This window comes from Euprymna scolopes, chromosome 24 (genome assembly GCF_053919585.1).
Source record: "Euprymna scolopes isolate OS-2025 chromosome 24, ASM5391958v1, whole genome shotgun sequence".
In the NCBI taxonomy this organism is placed as follows: domain Eukaryota; kingdom Metazoa; phylum Mollusca; class Cephalopoda; order Sepiida; family Sepiolidae; genus Euprymna; species Euprymna scolopes.
Genome location: NC_136505.1, coordinates 40,236,514 through 40,241,896, shown reverse-complemented (window position 1 = coordinate 40,241,896; position 5,383 = coordinate 40,236,514). Strand labels below are relative to the sequence as shown.

The 5,383-nt window shown below is 35.6% G+C and overlaps 1 pseudogene; it reads left to right on the top strand.

The window, feature by feature from the left end:
- Positions 1-1,169: 1,169 nt before the first annotated feature.
- Positions 1,170-1,286, top strand: LOC145246930 (5S ribosomal RNA; annotated as a pseudogene).
- The last annotated feature ends 4,097 nt before the right edge of the window (positions 1,287-5,383 follow it).

Genomic DNA, 5,383 nt, shown 5'->3' with positions numbered 1-5,383 from the left:
GACTGATTGTCGACGATGTATCCTCGACTGCTGTGAATATAACCTACTCAGTGTTTCACTATAATTATGTTAATGACGAAATAATTTTTGAGATAAATGCTTTTTTTTTTAATGAACAGCGATATTGGTTGTTCTCAGAGATTTCTCTTCGTTTGTATGAAAGTGTTACGCGTGTTTTGATTAAATTGACTTCGTCAAAGCGTAACTATGCACTTTTGAAAAAGGAAGTAATATTTATTTCTTGTAAGAAATAAATTTAAATTATTTTTGTTTTTTTTATAAGAAAAAATATTATTCTGATTGTAAAGTACATTTCAGTTTGAATATACATATTCAATTGACGTCCCGAATAGCGAGACGTTTTTGTGACGTCAGATAAACGTTCGTGGCACATTTTTGAAAGTAAATAAATAAAACTTCATCAAATATAATAGATGTAACCCATGCTACTGCCTTTCAAATGTCATATTATAACTAAATTTATGTCTGTTTAAGAAAGATCAATTAATAAAAAACACAATATCAAATATGTTACATATTAGGGACTCTAGGTAAGATGCGATTAAGTCACCTAGTGCGAATTTTAACAGGGTCACCTTTAATCTATATTGGAATGGCCTGGATCTGCAAACAGAATCGTTCCCAGCGAAAAGGTGACGTGAAGTTTAGGCGAAGTCAACGATAACGCCACGTTTTCAGGCGACAGAAAACGAAGGTTAGATCGGGTCTGTCTGGGAAGCCATGCAAACGACACACGACCAAATAATGTAGAAAAGTAATAATCTCATTGAATGTTACCAATGTCTCTGTCTGTCTGCGTCACGCATGTCTTAAGTTAGAAAGTAAGTTTAAGAAACAACTATTAAGTTATTTAGTATTTCTTTCTTTTTTTTTCTTAGTAAATTCCTTCCAAATAAATAACCTTGAAGAAAATTCAGCGGACGTATTCTTGTGTCTATCCTGCATGAGAAGTCTTATTCGTCTTTGTTAAACAGAGAGGAACAACGGCCACTATACGCAACGGTTGCTCATAAAATACGACGAATAGAAAATAGCGATTAGAGGGAGAATATATGTACCTACATATGAACATCGGCAAATGTATTTATAAATACTGTATTTGGTTAGTTTATTGCTCATTAATGAAAACATTTGTTATTCTCATTTTTACATACGGCATAATCACGTTGACACACCGGTTCTCGTCAGATTACCGAAGTTAAGCAACGTTGAGCCTGGTTAGTACTAGTTGGGTGACCATTTGGGAATTGTAGGTGCTGTATGTGCTCTCCACGTATCTCGGCATTTGTTTCAATTCGTCCTGTACATACATTTCACTTGCCACTGGTATTTAACAATGTCGACTCAGGAGATGTGTGGTTGGTGATTGCGCACCTCTTGCCACAAAAATTCACTCGCAGGAACCCCTTCGTGTGTATCCATAGACTGTTAAAGACTGAAGGAACCCTTTTAATGGAAACATTTGTAATTTAAGCGGTATTATAGTCGTCTTTTTTTATAATATAGAAGTGATGTGATTTCAGGCGCGGATTGTAAACTCAGCGTGTTTGTGTTTTATCGGAGTTAATACATGCATTTTACTAGTGTAAACGGTATGTATCTATATTTCATCTCTCCTGCTACAGACTAAATAAGCAAAGTAGTCTCTTAATCTTTATTTGTATAAATCACCTTAGAGAAAAATGTCCAAAACAACACCAGTTTCTTGCTGCTTATTTTGGCATTGTTTCGGTTTGTTCTTCATTTCTCGTTTCCACTCGACCGGAACAATGCCAGAGATGCGGTTGGCGATTTTTGCAATCCTTGTTTTATGATAGACTTCCCTCGAACGTGCTCTTGAAAAGGGTTTCTATTCTATCAAGGATGAAAGAAAACATCTGTTCTTCTCTATTGACTTTCCATCAGTCATTTTATTTATTTTTACTTTACTTTATTTTATTTTTTTTTAATAGAACGTTCATTCTTTCTGTGCTTATCTAGAAAAATTACTCATTTTTATCTTTCCGCCTTTAAAGACACTCCTAATCCACTCCCTATTATTTACTAAAATTTTACAGAAATAATCCGTGTTCTTATTTTTTATAACTAAATATTTATTAGTCACATACTTATATATTTCATAGTAATTAATAAACGTCAGCGTGGTTTATATGATTGTCTAATCAGCTGAACTATTTTAACCCTGCATCTGGGTAACTCATATACTTATCCATTCGTTCACCGTGACAGTCATAATAATTAATTTTTAAAGAATGAGTCAAACGTTTTTTTTTATATTTATTATTCACACAGACATTAAAACATATGAGAGAATTTCCAGATCAACATGGAGTGAGACTGGACAAGCGAAATACAGCGATAACTAAGCAGGGTAATGGTAACTGTTACGCTTATTGTGAATTATCACTAAAGCTAAGTGGCTGACTATAGTCGAGGGCGACACGAAGGTTCCCATTTCATTAGCTGATATATCGAGGTGTAGGAGAGAGCACTTATCCATTTCCATAATTACCCTAGTTGCCTTGGGACATCCGCATTATAATGCTGACTTTTTAGTAAGCTGGCACCAAGTATCATTTGTAAGTCTTTTGTATGACTTGATCGTGGAATAAATCCCGATATACTAGTTCATTACTGAACAAACTTATTATTATTTACGAACATAGAAAGTGTTAGATCTTGCCAAGGGAGAGAACTTTTACAATATTGCTTCATTAGAAACCTTTTATATTTCTCTTAAAGTGCTAGACTTCAATGAAGCTTAATAATTTTCTTTTTACAAATAAATAATGTTAGTGAGAAGTCTGTAGAATACGGTGAATGCTAGCAACATGAATATAAATCTAAGGTATCGTTGATTAGTGTTATGGGACTGTTACCTACCTGTTAGTGGACTCTTTGAAATATTATAATAATCGAGAGCCAAGTACTCTCGTGAGTATGGGACTCTACCGATATCCGACTGACAAGTAAGCCTAGCTTACGTCACCATTTTCTATATATTTTGTTCCTTGTTTAATATATCTTTAAAACCTATACCGTGTTCATAGTTGTCATTTCGGGGTCATGTAATAGAGCGCGTATGGGTTCATGAGAAAATCAGCAGCAGCAGTCGAAAGATAGCTGGCTAATGAAAATATTAGCAGCAGCAGTCGTTAAGGCACTATTCAAATTAGTAAGTGTGCGGGAGCTTGCGTCACAAGAAAAACAAGGAAAAATACTCCACATGGTCGACAAGAGAAGCAAATTGTGTGTCGGGCAAGATGGACGCATGAGTCGGGAGTGGGAAAGCGCTCACTGGGACTGCGTGAAATGGCGAGGAGAAAGAGAGACTTTTAAAAAGCACATGTGTGTGCAAAAAGACTTTGGAAATATAATGAAATGCATTGGTTTTGGAAGAACCACGAATAAATGCATTACATTTGCACTTAAAAAATGCCAAGTAGGATTTTTGTTTCTTTTCATTTTGTTTTTTTGTTCCTTTGCGACGGTGCCGAACAGCGTGTGGGTCCGAGAGGTTTGAACTGTAACGACACAGTAAAAAGTAACCGTCACGTTACAGTCCCAATCTGGTTCCACATCAACTGGTGAACGAAGACTCGATACGACATTACTCACACAAAAAGCAATTCCTGTTGCTTCATATACAAATATGGGTCCACATTAAGTTGTTATACAATTTCATGTCTATGTTATGAAAAGATGCGGGAGATTATAAAAAAGCACTTGTTTTTATACAGAGAGATGTAGTTCTCGGTTGATAACTGTGTCTAATTGTGTCGGATATATACTCGAGAGTCAAAAATAGAAAAGAATATTCTACTGTCATAGCCTTAATGATAACGTGGTAGCTTCATACTCGGTTAAAAGTTCTGGTGAAAGTCGAAGGGGAATCAATATGAGAATCCGCTGTGCTATGGTCATCTCGACTAATACGTTGGCAAAAAATGATGTGACCATACAGCGAGGACAATAATGATACTTTTTTTTAAATATGAAACCACGCATTCTGAGCCGAATAAGACTTCTCATGCAGAAGGGACATAAGGATACGTTCGCTGAGTTTTCTTCAAGATTATTTATTAGGAAGGAATTTGCTAAGAAAAAAACTTCATATACAGCCATTGTTGCTCTGTGTGTCGAGAGTAAAAACCTGTAATATTGAAGGTATAACGAATCACTGTGGTCAACGTGAATGGTTTTATATAAAACAGTAATTAATAAATTCGGAGCTTAAGTAATAAAATGACCATTTTTATATTAAGATTCGATTTTATTCATCAACATCTTTTTTTATGATAATACACTGATTACAAAGTTTCTTTAAAGATTCGGAATACTTCTAAGTTGTTGATATCATCGAAGCAAATTTATCTAGATGCTGGAAGCCAGATCTGAAAAGTATGGGCGCGCAAGCAATTCGAAGCGCGCTTTATGTAGTTATGCGTTCGTTGCCCTTGACTTGTGACACGGTGTAATGTCTTGTTTAAAAAGAACTCTTCTTTATCATTTGTGGTAGTTTCGGGGTGATTTCTTCTGTCTTGTATACTTATAATGCTGTGGAATACTCGCCATAAATAAACCTTTTCTAAAGAGAATCGATCAACAAAATATCTTGCTGTTGGGGACGCACCTCTATTACCGGGAATTATGAACTATTCTATGACGGCTCTTCTGTCCATGACGCCACTTCCGGGTACGAGAAGCTATTTATCAGGGTATTGGACACAGACACGCGAAACGGGTGGTCGTTCATAACTAGTCCTGTCATGAGCGAAGATATTGTTCAATTACCTCTTTTATGCATTTTTGTTAATATATATTTATTTAATTGTTACTGTGTCTTTCCAGTCATTTTTTTTCAACCACTAACGCTACAACACTTGCGAATACCAAAATACGGAGGCCAAAACCATACGTACTGATGTTTGCAACTTTAGTTACTTAAGTTGGCTGCCCTCTAAGCTTACAGTTGATTTGACTCCGTAGTAAATTGGGGGATCCATGTTACAGTCCTTGTGACTTTGTGACGTTGAAACGGTTGCAATTGTTGATTCTGTGTTGTTTTAGATGAATTACGACCATGTGCAGCATCTACTTTAAACACCGGTCGCCTCTTTACTAGTGGTAATGATAAATAATGAATGTGATATTTTCGAATGTTCTGCTATTTCGACTCCGAAGGTACACTGATTACCTCGAATGTCGTACCTCTATATCTATTTCTATAGTTCGGAAGAGTTCATTTGTGCATGGAACAGAAAGTAAAGAAGGTTAGTACTGTATAAAAATTGTACGGATTTTCTAATACATTTTTATTAGTGCTGCCATCTATATGTTAAGTCTGAACTTATTTAGTGGT